At 45.9% G+C, this 14,910-nt stretch overlaps 1 long non-coding RNA gene across 3 annotated transcripts in view; it reads left to right on the forward strand.

Annotated features, from left to right (window-relative positions):
• Positions 1 to 14,910, forward strand: part of LOC137371790 (uncharacterized) — a 58,546-nt gene that overhangs the window by 35,892 nt on the left and 7,744 nt on the right. For 2 of the 3 annotated variants that reach the window (XR_010975286.1, XR_010975287.1), the window contains exons 2-4: positions 1,752 to 1,842; positions 2,199 to 2,432; positions 14,470 to 14,700. This is a non-coding gene — a long non-coding RNA (uncharacterized lncRNA). The remainder of the gene's footprint in view (positions 1 to 1,751; positions 1,843 to 2,198; positions 2,433 to 14,469; positions 14,701 to 14,910) is intronic. The other variant, XR_010975288.1, reaches the window with a different exon arrangement.

Raw genomic sequence — 14,910 nt, forward strand, 5'->3', positions numbered from 1 at the left:
AGGGAGTTCCAAGATTTTGATCCAGTGACAGTGAAGGAACGGCAATATTCTTCCAAGTCAGGCATTTGTGTTCTGGCTGCTTACAGAGGAGCCGGTCTAATATGACAATGTAGAATAAAGACAGCAGAAGCATAGGAACACCACCAAGTTCCCTCCAAGTCACATACCATGCTGACTTGGGACTACATCACTGTTTCTTCACTTTCTGGGTCTGGAACCTGGAACTCCCTGCCTAACAGCACTGTGAGTATAACTACACCACAAGGACTGCAGTGATTCAAGAAGGCAGCTCACCACCATCTTCTCACGGGCAATTAGGGATGGGCAATAAATGCTAGCCTAACCAGTGACATCCAAATCTCAAGAATGAAGGAAAAGAGGAAAAATAACAACTTGAATTTATACAGCACCATTAACACAGCAAGAAGTCCCTAGGCGCTTAACAGGAGAAATATCAATAAAATCATTTTTGACACTGAGCCAAAGTAGATATCGGGCACATGATGAAAAGCTTGCTTTGCAGGAGCATCTTAAAAGAGAGAGAAGTAGAATGGCAGAGAATTTAGGGAGGGAATTCTAGAGCTCCCATTGGCGCTGCCATACTGCCGAGCTGCCAGCCCTCTGGCCGGCAGCTCTTGGAGACAGGATCCCTGTCTTTAAAGGGATGGGGATCCCGGCTCATGAAACATAGATGTAAAAAGACCAGAGGATCACTCTGAGGGGGAGGGGGGGGGACGAAAAGCCTGAGGAGGGGCTCCGCCTCCTTTTCAGCTTAGCGCCGGGAGCCCCGCTTCCTACACAAAATCCAGCCTGATATCTCAGGGATACGAGAGATGGAAACTACAGGTCAGATGTGTTGTACCTGAACAGGGCCAGAACCAATGTCCTTGTGGGGCGGTTTGCCAGCTCTACAGGAGAGGATTTTATCTAACATGGCAGGGGGATGGGAACCAGGAAGTAATGTTATGAGCTCACAAGACAAAAGTCTTGCTTGTACTGTATCTTTATTGAACTGCCTTCTGATGGATGCCTGCAGTGAGTGCCTCATGGTAGAGGTCACATGACTACGGCAAGCCAGGTGGCACATTAGCACTGTATTGCATTTCTCTCCCAAACATCCCCCTTTCATACAAAAAGACAAAAAAAAAGCATGCATTATCATTTACTCTGTGAGTTGTCCAAGTTATCCACTACGCATACAACTGTTTTGATTCATTAGCAGTTCGTTCTTCTCATCAGTCTCTGCACATGTATTGCATACATGGGGCTGAATTTTATTCGGGCCCATTAAACTTAGCGCAGTGCCCGCATTCAGCAGCCGCCAAGCAGCCCCGTGATATTTTGCGCCGGGGCTCATTTCAATAGTGGGGGCGGAGTGCCTGCCCCCGATGATGTAAGGAGGCGGCCTCCGCGTCCCCGGCAACAGCGTCCGGTACCACCGCGCAGGCGCCAGCGCCATTTTTATAGGGCTTTAAGCCCTTACCAATAAGTGTACTTTTTAAAGAGATAATGACTTTTGTTACAGGTAAAAAAATAAGTGATGGAGGCCCTTCCCCAACCCCTGCAATGGTCATTTCAGGCAATGAAATGACCATCAATTGCTTGTATGAATACCCAAAAGGTCTCCCCCAACCTTCGATCTTTTACCCTCCAACCCTTTCCCACCATTCCCACATCCAATAAATATTGATTTCCCTGCTTCTCCACCTCTCCCGTCCTGAAAATGTTATTCCTCCTCCCCTCCCTACCAGGTTCTCGCCCGGATCTCTGTATGAAGTTCCGAAGGCGCGCAGAGCACGAACGGCGGCTGTAATATCAGAGTGGGACGACCACCACCTGCAAGTAAGTTTATTTACATATTTTAAACGTTAACCTACATGTGATGTAGGCTCCAGGCGCCAGTGGGGGGGGAGCGCGCACCGAGGTCCCACTGCCGCCTATATGTGGTGGGCCCTTCTCGATGTTGCAGGTCAAGGAGGACCTCTCTCCGCAGCATTTTACCGGCCCCAGCGCTGCGACCCACGGCGTCAAGGGCCGTTAAAATTCAGCCCATAGTCTTGAAATCGTGCTCGTCTCTTAATGGTGCATGTGCGCATTGTCGTTGGTTGTTCATCAGGGTAATTTTCCTTCTCCGGGGAGTGTTGTTCCCGTGTTACTTTTGTTGCCATGATAACTCTTGTTCCATTTCCGTTGCTGAGGTGCTGTGGACCAATGGGACTGATGGTTGATCTGTGGTCTGTGCAGATGGTGAGTTCACATCTTCCCGATCGGCCGCCTGCAATGAAGGAACAGCTTCTCCAGTTGTGCGTACGTACCTGCAGTTGCGATGGTATAGCTGGTTGTTCACTTCCACTGCGTACAATCGAGGTGACAACTGCTCTACACAGGTCCGAAGTTGCCACTTGGGCTGACCATTGTTGAGAGCGTTGAAGGTTTGTACCCTGATTGGTTCTCTAATGCTCAATTCTGGCAATGGTTTGGCAGTTTTGTCAAAATGAAATTGGCTTTCTGCCGTTTCACCTCGATTTTGTCACTCACTCCTGTAACTATTTCTGGTTTCAGTAGCTTTTTTGCGATTGGAAGAGTAGCTTGGGTGCGGTGTGGCATTAGTCTTTGTACTGGACTACTTTCTATGCCTTCAGTAGCTGTGTTTCTCCACTCGAAGTTTGCCTTGCATACATCTGTGCTGGATTTGCTTGATTTCTTTATGATTCCTTTCGCGATTTTCACTGCTGCCTCAGCCTTTCCATTTGACTGGGGGCAGTGTGGAGATGAAGTGTTGAATTTCCAAATCCTTTATGAAGCAGCTGAATTCTTCACTTATGAACTGGGGCAATTGTCACTCATCACACTATCTGGAATGCCGTAATGACCAATGTGTGCTTTCAGGCATTCTACAATCTCACCAGTAGTCGTTGAAGTCAGCTGGTCTACCTCCCAGTAGTTAGAGTAGTAGTCTCCGGTGACAAGATAATTAATTCCTGTGAGTGAAGAGGTCTACTCCCAGCTTCATCCATGGTCTGTCTGGGATGTCGTGTGTCATCAGTGACTCTTTAGCTTGCTTAGCTTCATATTCGTTACATGCACTGCACAGGCTGATGTGGTGCTTGATTTCATTGCTTACGTTTGGCCAGTAGAGCACTTCTCTTGCCTTCCTCAGACTCGACTCAATTCCTTGGTGGCTTGCATGGATGTGCTTTAGCATCTTTCCTCTCAACTCCCAGTCGGTGAGCAGCAGGAAAGAGCGAGACCAGCAGCGGGGATAAAAGCAGCACACAGGCAACGAGAACTCAATCGGTGAGCAGCGGGAAAGAGTGAGACCAGCAGGCGAGATGAAAGCAGCACAGAGACAGCTAGAACTCAGTTAGTGAGCAGTGGGAAAGAGTGAGACCAGCAGCGGAGATAGAAGCAGCATAGAGACAGCTAGAACTCAGTGAGCTGCGGGAAAGAGCAGGGAAAAAATTGAAAAGTGATGTCACAGTGACGTCACAATCAACAGAAAGAGCAGGGAATCAGAGCAGCTGGAGTGAGTATACAGGTAAGCTTTTAATTTAATATAATTTAATTTCAATCAAACATCACAGGCAAACATGTAGGTGATTGGTTCGGGAAGAATCTGACCTCCCCCCCCCCCCCCCCCCCTCCAAAACTGCACAAACTTTCAACGTCAACCCTTCCCGTCATTCCCAACACCCATAACGTTAATTTGACCCCGTTTCCCTCCGCCCCTCCTGCACTGATAAACTTACCTCCTCCCCCCTCCCCACCAGTGTGGCACCTTATTTCTCCGGACAGGGATTCGAAGGCACGGGACTCCCGGCCACTGGGCCGAAGATCACAGCAGGACATCTGGCAGCGATGTGAGCTTCATTAATTAATTCATTTAAATTTATTTAAATATTCAAATTGGGGTCCTATCGCCAAGCGGCAGTGGGGGATAACCACGAGGCCTTGCACTGCTGGTAATATCGGGCCGGGCCTTCCCAGCGCCACGGTGTGTGGCAGCCCTCTCCCCGAGGCATCTTCAGGCCCGCCCCACCACAGAACCCGATGCCTGGGGAGAACAAACTTCAGCCCAATGTGTGCCGGGGGAAATCGGCAAATTCTTTATTTGAATTTATACGTATCATTTTTTAAAAAAAGTCTTGCCACAAGACTGAGACTGAACTGAAGTCTTTGAGAGGTAATGAACTGTGACTTTGACTAGTATGTTATCTGCTTTCCAATGCAATGTAAATAACCCAAAGTAGATGGGAGTAATTGTTACCTCACGCTTTCTTCAAGCCTATTGCTTCACAGTCTGGCTTGATCTAACAGCTCATTTGAAGGGTGATGCTTGGCTATTTACCAGCATCAAAGTGAAAAGAAAAAAAAAAAGTGAAAAGCAGTGGAATCCTATGCAAAAGGTCAGGACAAACCATAGCACAGTTACTAAATAGGAATAGCTATATGAGGAATGACAATAGAAACAAATAATCTGATAGTCTTGTGAGTATCTGAGGAGAATGTTCCTAATAGAAATAAATTTCACTGTTTTAGAATGCATAAACCCAGAAATGATTGTTGGTTATATTATGGGACCAATGCTTATTTATGTGGTATCCTTCTGCCCACTATTTTAACAATGGTTGTTAACCCATTTATCTAGAATGGGTTAATGCCTCTGCTAAAACAGCAGACAGAGGAAAGTCATACAAAGGCATTAAGCAATTTCCAGTTTATAGTAAGCTCAATTACTTGAAGCAGAAAATTACAAAAGATTTATTGAAACATACATGCAATAATATACATAAAAGCATGAAGTGATCAAGACTTTATTGTTTAAAAACAGAGTCCATTAGGTTTCATATTAGCCTTGACCCCCTGTCAAATCTGGAAAACCTTCCTATGTGTGAGCTGTGACATTTAATTTGTCTTTCTTTTTGTGAAGGCCATGAACAGCATATTGATTCAGGCCTTCCCATTTTTTAATAAACACCTTTTTAAAGATCACACATATCAAGCAGAAGATGATTTATACTCGACAGACAGCGGCAAATAGCCTGCTCTCAGAAATTTATTGTGTCAATTCTTGTTACATCTTGAATTATCTGGTCATTGACAAGTTCTGTGACCCCTACTTAAGGACAATCCCACACTGAATTCTTATATTTCTTGTGAATTTTAGAACCAAGTACAGCCACTTGTCTCCTGAGTTTGCTTTCGGCTTTTTAAAAAATAGCTTTCCCCTTGAACTACTTTAATAATTATTCTGTAAAGTAAAAATGTGTAAGTTATACTGTATGTTTATGTTTTTTATGTGCTATCATAATCACCTCCTGGTGTCTACAGTTTGTGTACTAAAAATGGCAATGCCATTTTCACATGGATATTTTCAGTTTTTCTTTCATTTGTTTCTATGATTAAAAATGGCCAATTTTATGAATATGTGCTACTGCAGGAGCCTTGCCCAGCAGTTCATATCATGAAATCTTGACATGCTTCCCACAATTTTCCATTTGTTAAAATGAATTAACAAGGAAGCATCAACAAGCTAGAGTGCCTGCGATTTCCCCAAGTGCTTTCCCAGTGGGAAAATTAGCCCCAAAGAGACTGTTTCCAATATTGTCTCTATCCACCTGTTAGAAACAGAGAAAATAGGAGCAGGAGTAGGCCACTCGGCCCTTCGAGCCTGCTTCGCCATTCATTATGATCGTGGCTGATCATCCAACTCAGTAACATGTTCCCGCTTTCCCCCCATATCCTTTGATCCCTTTTGCCCCAAGAGTTAGATCTAACTCCTTCTTGAAAACATGCAATGTTTTGGCCTCAAATGCTTTCTGTGGTAGCTCCCTGGATGAAGAAATTTCTCCTCATCTCAGTCCTGAAAGGTTTACCCCGTATCCTTAGACTATGACCCTTGTTTCTGGACTCCCCCACCATTGGGAACATCCTTCCTGCATCTACCCTGTCAAGTCCTGTTAGAATTTTATAGGTTTCTATGAGATCCCCCCTCACTCTTCTGAACTCCAGCGAATATAGTCCTAACCGACTCAATCTCTCCTCATACATCAGACCCGCCATCCCAGGAATTAGTCTGCTAAACCTTTGCTGCACTCCCTCTAAAGCAAGAACATCCTTCCTCAGATGAGGAGACCAAAACTGCACACAATATTCCAGGTGTGGCTTCACCAAGGCCCTGTATAACTGCAGCAAGACATCCCTGCTCCTGTACTCTAATCCTCTTGCTGTGAAGGCCAACATAGCATTTACCTTTTTTATCACCTGTTGCACCTGCATGCTTACGTTCAGCGACTGGTGTACGAGAACACCCAGGTATCGTGGCATATTCCCCTCTCTCAGTTTATAGCCATTCAGATAATAATCTGCCTTCCTGTTTTTGTTACCAAAGTGGATAACCTCACATTTATCCACATTATACTGCATCTGCCATGCATTAGCCCACTCACTCAACTTGTCCAAATCACTCTGAAGCCTCTCTGCATCCTCCTCACAACTCACCCTCCCACCCAGTTTTGTGTCATCTGCAAATTTGGAGATATTACATTTAGTTTCCATTTATTCCTACTTTTTGTTTTCTGTCTGCCAACCAATTTTCTATCCATCGCAATACACTACCCCCAATCCCATGCGCTTTAATTTTACATGCTAATCTCTTATGTGGATAATGGACTCTAGAATTTTCCCCACTCCCGACATCAGGCTGACTGGTCTATAATTCCCTATTTTCTCTCTACCTCCCTTTTTCAATAGTAGGGTTACATTAGCTACCCTCCAATCTGTAGGAATTGTTCCAGAGTCTATAGAATCTTGAAAGACAACCACCAATGCATCCACTATTTCAAGGGCCACTTCCTTAAGTACTCTAGGACGTAGATTATCAGGCCCTAGGGATTTATCGGCCTTCAAACCCATCAATTTCCCCAACACCATTTCTCTACTAATACTGATTTCCTTCAGTTCCTCCCTTTCACTAAACCCTGTGTTCCCCAACATTTATATGATATTTGTGTCCTCCTTTGTGAAGACAGAACCAAAGTATGCATTTAATTGGTCAGCCATTTCTTTGTTCCCCTTCATAAATTCCCCTGTTTCTGCCTGTAAGGGACCTACATTTGTCTTCACCAATCTTTTTCTCTTCACATACCTATAGAAACTTTTACAGTCAGTTTTTATGTTCCCCGCAAGCTTACTCTCGTACTCTATTTTCCTCTTCTTAATCAATCCCTTGGTCCTCCTTTGCTGAATTTTAAACTGCTCCCAATCCTCAAGTCTGTTGTTTTTTTTCTGGCGAAATTGTATGCCTCTTCCTTGGATCTAATGCTATCTCTAATTTCCCTTGTCAGCCATGGTTTGGCTACCTTCCCCGTTTTACTTTTGTGCCAGGCAAGGATAAACAATTGTTGCAGTTCATCCATGCGCTCTTTGAATGTTTGCCATTGCCTATCCACTGTCATCCCTTTAAGTAACATTTCCACATCCATCATAGCCAACTCGCGCCTCATACCTTCATAGTTTCCTTAAAATTCAGGACCCGAGTCTCAGAATCAACTGCGTCACTCTCCATCTTGATGCAGAATTCTATCATATTATGGTTGCTCATCCCCAAGGGGTCTCGCACAACTAGATTCTCAATTATTCCTCTCTCATTACACAATATCCAGTCTACAATGGCCTGTTGGTTCCTCAACGTATTGGTCCAGAAAACTATCCCGAATGCACTCCATGAATTCCTCCTCTACGGTATTGTGACTAATTTGATTTGCCCAATCTATATGCAGATTAAAGTCACCCATAATTACAGATGTTCCTTTATCGCATGCGTCTCTAATTTCCTGTTTAATGCCATTCCCAATATTACCACTACAGTTTGGGGGTCTATATACAACCCCCACTAATGTTTTTTGCCCGTTAGTGTTTCTCAGCTCTACCCATAAAGATTCCACATGGTCAGAGTTAATATCCTTCCTCACTGTTGCATTAATTTCTTCTTTAACCAGCAATGCAACTCCACCCCCTTTTATTTGTTGTCTACCCTTCCTAAATACTGAATACCCCTGGATGTTCATTTTCCATCCCTGGTCACCCTGCAGCCATGTCTCTGTAATCCCAACTATATCATACCCGTTTACATCTATTTACGTGATTAATTCATCCACTTTATTGCGAATGCTCCGTGCGTTCAGGCACAAAGCCTTAAGGCTTGTCTTTTCAACATTACTGGTCCCCTTCCCACTATTTTTCACTGTGGCCCTGTTTGATTCTGACCCTTGATTTCTATGCCTATCACTTTTCTTATTTCCCTTACTGTCTTTTGTTCATGTCTTTGATCTCCCTCCTCTGACTACTTGCAACGGTTCCCATCCCCCTGCCATTTTAGTTTTAACCCTCCCCAACCACTCTAGCAAATACTCCCCCAGGACATCAGTCCCAGTCCCAGTCTCAGTCCAGTTTGTACTGGTCCCACCTCCCCCAGAACCGGTCCCAATGTCCCAGGAATCTAAAACCCTCCCCCTCACACCATCTCTTCAGCCACGTATTCATTCAATATATCCTGCCATTCCTACTCTGAGTAGCATGTGGCACTGGTAGTAATCACTACCTTTGAGGTCCTACTTTTCAACTTACTTCCTAATTCCCTATCTTCTGCTTTTAGGACCTCATCCTTGTTTTTTTACCTATGCCGTTTGTACCAATATGTACCACGACCACTGGCTGTTCACCCTCCCCCTTCAGAATGTCCTGTAATTGCTCTGAGACATCCTTGACCCTAGCACCAGAGAGGCAATATACTATCCTGGAGTCTCGTTTGCGGCCACAGAAACACCTATCTACTCCCCTTACAATTGAATCCCTATAACTAGTGCATTCCCACACTTTTTACTCCTCCCCTGTGCAGCAGAGCCAACCGTGAGCCAACGAATTGGGCTGTTGCTGCTTTCCCCTGAGAGGCCATTCCCCCCAACAGTATCCAAAGCAGTATATCTGTTTTGCAGGAGAATAGCCACAGGAGATTCCTGCATTGCCTGCCTAGTCCTCTTGCTCTGCCTGGTGGTCACCCATTCCCTTCCTGCCTGTGGAGTCTGAGCCTGCGGTGTGACCACCTCTCTATATGTGTTATCCATGATACGCTCTGCCTCGCGGATGCTCCACAGTGTCCCCAGCCGCCGCTCCAGCTCTGAAACCCGGGCTTCCAGCAGCTGCAGCTGGAGACACTTCCTGTACACATGCTGGTCCCAGGCACTGGAATTGTTCCTGGCTTTCCACATAGAGCACGAGGAGCACACCCCGGCTTTGAGCTCTCATGCCATGACTTAATCCTTTAAATTAAACCTTTTGGAGGATGCTTAATATCAAATAATATCAATTACTCTAGGGCCCTTCTTCCCTGGTCCTTGTTACTACAGAACTCCCTAAAAAACACTTTACTATATATGAAAATAAACTGTAGACCAATGTGGACTGTTACCACATATTATCAGAAAACTATGTTCCATTATGTCCCTTTTTTTTCTAACAAACAAAACTATAACTTGCTAGTAGCGGTGCCATCTACAATTCCAAGAAAACACTGGCCTAGAAACTTAGGTGCGTCACTTTTCATAGAAAATACGTTATATGGAAAAATAAGTGAGCACTCAGGGCAGAATTTTTGATTGAGTGAGAGGGTGGGATCGGGGGCAGGGGTGCACTTCAACCCGCTTCTCATGTTGGTGTGCCAGTTTCCCGACACGCTCCAAGTTTAAAAGATTCCGCCGAGAGCCTGAAGAGCTAATCTGCCTGACATCTCTAAATGGCCAATTGTGCCACTTAATGAGCTTGAATTTTCATTTGGAGGCCAAAGGATCCACGCAGGATCTAAACCACGACAAGCAGAAGAGCCGCAAACAGAGTGGGAAGCCACTCAGAGCAGCGGGACACCAACAAGAGACTCCATCAAATGGAGAAGACTTAGAAAAGGCTCTCAATCAAAGGCAAGCAGTTGCAGAGTCTAGAGAATTATTTGTCATCTTTCCTCATTGTTGACAAGGGCATTTTGTGGAGGGCCTGTTTGGAGGGGTGGACGTTGACAGGTACCTCTGCTTACAGGCCTCACGGGGTTCATGAGCAGGGTCTCAGGGAAACTGCATATTCCACTAGAAAGGAAGGAAGGATGTAAAACGACATAGAATTAAGCAAATCCAAGATATGGCCGACCAGCAATGAGGAGCAGCATCTCCAGGAGCAGAGGCAGACAGCTGGGCAACAGGAGCACAGGGGTCAGGAACAAGGGACAGAAAGGCAGCAAAAGCAAGACCCTCAGCCAAGGCTCCACCACCAATGGAGAAGCTACCTGGACATGTCAGAGTGTCAGTGCCGCAGACGGCTGTGCCTGTCCTGGCAGATGGTCAATGACATTTGTGCCCTCTTTGAGGGTCATCCGACGGTGCACGGCAGTCGTCACCATGGTGAAATGAAGACACACAAGTCTGCCCTCGTGCAACAGTACAAGTGCAGTGTGATATTACATCACAGACACCCAAGTGACACACAAAGTGACATTGCCAACGTGGTGGCCTGCGCTCATGGACACTCCTACGAGGTGCTCCCCCTATGGCTGAGGATGAACCAATGTACCATAGAACCATAGAAAAGTTATGGCACAGAAAGAGGCCATTCAGCCAATCGTGTCTGCGCTGGCTGAAAAAACTAGCCGCCCATTCTAATCCCGCCTTCCAGCACCTGATCCGTGGCCTTGCAGGTTGCAGCACTTCAGGTGCAGCTCCAGGTACCTTTCAAATGAGTTGAGGGTTTCTGCCTCACCACTGATCCGGGCAGCGAATTCCAGACACCCATCACCCTCTGGATGAAAATGCTTTTCCTCATGTCCCCTCTAATGCTTCTACACTGAAATCTGTGCCCCCTGGTAATTGACCTCTCCACTAGGGAAAACGGGTCCTTCCTGTCTACTCTATCTATGCCCCTCACAATCCAGTACACCTCAATTAAGTCACCCCTCAGCCTCCTCTGTTCTAAGGAAAACAACCCTAGCCTATTCAATCTTTCTTCATAGCTGCAATTTTCAAGCCCTGACAACATTCCTGTAAATCTCTTCTGTACTCTCTCCAGAGCAATTATGTCCTTCCTGTAAAGTGGTGACCAGAATTGTACGCAATACTCCAGCTGTGGCCTAACCAGCATTTTGTACAGTTCCAGCATTACATCCCTGCTTTTTTGTATTCTATACCTCGGCCAATAAAGGAAAGCATTCCATATGCCTTCTTCCCTACTTTAGCTACCTGTCCGGCCACCTTCAGGGACCTGTGGACATGCACTCCAAGGTCTCTCGCTTCCTCTACCCCTCTCAATATCCTCCTGTTTATTATGTATTCCCTTGCTTTGTTTGCCCTCCCCAACTGCATTACCTCACACTTTTCTGGATTGAATTCCATTTGGTTACTTAACCACTCAACCAGGTGGGAGCAGACTGCTCATTGGTGCCTGTCTGGGCCTCAGATGCCCATGGGGGTTAGCCTCGGTGTGGAGGTCTTGGGGAGGGCACCTCCAAAGGTTGCTGCACTGGCAACAATTCGGGGACAGCCTCAGTCACAGTGCATGACTCTACAGGTGCTTTGTCCATTGGAGGGGCCATGGGGACGGATGATGATGATGGAGCCCCGTGAGCGCTGGCCTCCTTATCGCCAACTGCCACCTTTTCAGCCTTTTCATGGCGCCCTTGATCACTGAAGGAAACCATCATCTGGGGTGCAGCTGGCATTCACTCCATGCTTTGTTGCACCATATGTGCTACTGACCGGTCAGTGCTACAGACTGCGGCATGCATTTCAGTGCTACAGACTGCGGCGTGCATTTCATTGCTCTGTTCCTGCATCCAGTCTGAGTTATATGGCTCTCCATGAGGTTGGCCACTCTCTCAATTGAAGAGCTTATGCGCTCAAAGTACTGAGGCATCGTGGAGCACATGAGATGAATGGACTCCTCCATTCTCAGTCCATGACTCTGCAGTGCCTCAGGTAATGCTGACATGTAGGCACACATCTGACACTGGTTCTCCAGGTAGAGCTGCCTGTTTCATGACTCCCTAGGCTCTGCATTTCTGCCCTGTTGAGCAGGGATACACCTGTCCTCCATCTTCTGAGAGGGACTGGCCACAGCCGACTCTGTTTCCCCTGTATCCTCCTGCTCCGAAGCAATGTGCGCTTCACCTTGTGCCACGATCTTTAATAATGTGCAAGGACCCACCAAGGTGCAAGTATCTGCGCTGGAGAGATGTGACGGTGCAGACTCTGACGTGTCTTCCTCCTCTGACTCCTCGAGAACTTGTTGTCTTTGTGTGGACTCCTGCCCCTCTGCAGCTGGTCCTGTGGAAGACAGAAGAAAGAATGGTGATGAGAGATCTGGACAGTCAACAGATGCTCACACTGCTAACAACAATCAAATGACAGCTCATGCTTTAATAGCTCATTGCACGGGAAGCATTGCCATACATTCCCTGAACCTGGAGAAGTTGAGATGCTTTCAGCCTGGCTATGGCAGACCCCTGTTTCTCCATCTTCAATGTCGCTGTGGATTGACACTCTGGTCAAATCAAGGGCCAGCTCCTCAAAGTGTGTCAGCGACGCTAGCTTTGGCACCTCACCCTCCAGTTCTGGTTGCTCATTCTCCCTAGCATTCAACTCCCATTTGGCCTGCAAGGTGAATGACGATGCAGTAAGAACATTGCCTCTCTCCCTCACCATTCATAGCTTTTCATTTGCATACGCTGCTGCAGTCTGCACTCCAACATCCTGATTAACAGCAGTAGGGTTCTGATCCAGGCTTATGGGTCATCAAGGCTCCTGAGCACACATTTTTCCCATAGTCAGGAGAGCTCTATGCACCCTCAGGATGCCCATCTCTTTTGCACTCTGGTGACTCGTGACCAGGAGGCATGCCATCTGGGTCTACCGTTGGGCTCACCTTTCCAGACCTAACAAGGTTATTGAAATGCTTCCAGCACTGCACCCAGTTCTTCCTCACCACTCCTCTGCAGCCCACTTCGTAAGCCACTTCCAGCCATGCCCTCTTGGTGAGACTTGCTGGCTTTCTGTTGCCACTGACAGGGAACAGGATGTTTTTGTGCTCAGTCACCACCTCAGCAGCACTCCAGTGAGGCGTCAGAAAAACAGAGTGTGCTGCCCCGGAACTGGGGGCCTCCCTTCTTACTGCCGTCTGCTCTGCTCCTTCTTCCATTAGTTGGGTGTATGGCAACCTCAGCAGAGGCTGCAGCCCGTCCTTCAAATCAGGCTTGCTGCTACCTATGCCCCGCCTCCTACATCCGTCCACCACTACTAATTGGACGGCGAGCACGACTCCAGACCAATTAGCTTATTTCCATATCAAAACTGTAACACATGCACATTGCCGACACAGTACGGGGTCGGGAGGTCGGGACCTGGAAGGGACTGTGACATCAGGGTCCAAACCCCAAATGGAAATCCTGCCCTCAGTGTATGGATTCCTGCCCATTTATCCACCTGTGCCCACTCCCTCTAAAGCAGCATATATAAAAAGAAAATAGTGATGGCTTTTTTCACAAGGTGATGTTGGATTACATTGAATATAATGTGTGTTTAAATATAAGCAGATTGATGATCACGCTACCCTATTAATAATTTACAATCATAACACATTGCAAGGCCCCATAAATGATATCACTATAATTTATGACTGCAGTATAATTTATCACATGATATGCCTATTGACTTCAAGCTAATTCTATCCATTCAAAATCAGTGAACCATGCTCTCTATCTGGGATTGATTAAAAATAATCCAATTGTGTGCACACTTATCAAACGATATCATTATTATGCATAGGATGACTGCCCACCATTTTCATCCAGACAGGCCCAGTGTCAGATGTAGCCACATGATCATTTTGAGGAATAATATCAGAAAGAAATCTGAGTTTTTGATTGCTGCATATATAAGAAAATGTGTGGAAACCAAAACAGATTTTTGTAAGATTCAGATAGTTGCCAGCCGTTCACCTTTTGCAGACTGTTATCTTTTTGGAAGTGCTGTCTTACCAAGAGTCAAGAGTCCACATTTTCAATTCCTTTGGTGGCAGTACATTTTGTTGAGACAGTGTCAAAGTTTGTCTGTTTTTTTAGGCTCCAGTGAAGCGCCTTGGGACATTTTATTGTATTAACGGTGCTACATAAATGCATGTTGTTGGTGTTGAGTTATTGTAGAAAGCCCTGAATGCTTTCATGAACAATGTTGATTTGGACATTTGTGGAATTCCAGGCACTTGTGCAAAACTCCTGCACAGGTAAGTCTGTAGGTAGTTATTGAAAGGTTTGTTTTCCTTAGTACTAGTTTTTAGGCTCCCATACAACAGCATTGAAATGTGCTTTCTGAAATTTTGGGCACACAGTACAGAATATAGTAGCAGACTTGAGTTTATTGTGCTTTATTTATCTAGTGTGCACAGTATTGAGATGTTGAGCTGGACTTTCCTCTGCCACCCTGTTTGAGATCAGCTGGGATTAGCAGCCACAAAAGAAGCAAAGTGACCATGATGAGACCAACTACCATGTTCTCGCTCAAGCAACAATGTCTACTCCTTCTGCTGCCAAGACCATTGCCCCCATTTCCTGCACGCCGCATGTCAGAGACAACAAAACAACACCTGCCCAATCTGGTGGATATAGAGGTGATTAAATCATTACAATTAGAATGATAGAAGAACTTACATTTATATACTACCTTTCATGACCTCACAGCATCCCAAAGTGGCTTACAGTCAAAGAGGTACTCTTGAAGTGTAATCACTGTTGTAATTTAGGAAACACAACGGCCAAGATGGCAACTCCAGACAGTCCAGCACTCCTTCAGCGCTGCACTGGAGTTTCAGCCAAGGTTG

This window comes from Heterodontus francisci, chromosome 7, assembly GCF_036365525.1.
Source record: "Heterodontus francisci isolate sHetFra1 chromosome 7, sHetFra1.hap1, whole genome shotgun sequence".
NCBI lineage: Eukaryota > Metazoa > Chordata > Chondrichthyes > Heterodontiformes > Heterodontidae > Heterodontus > Heterodontus francisci.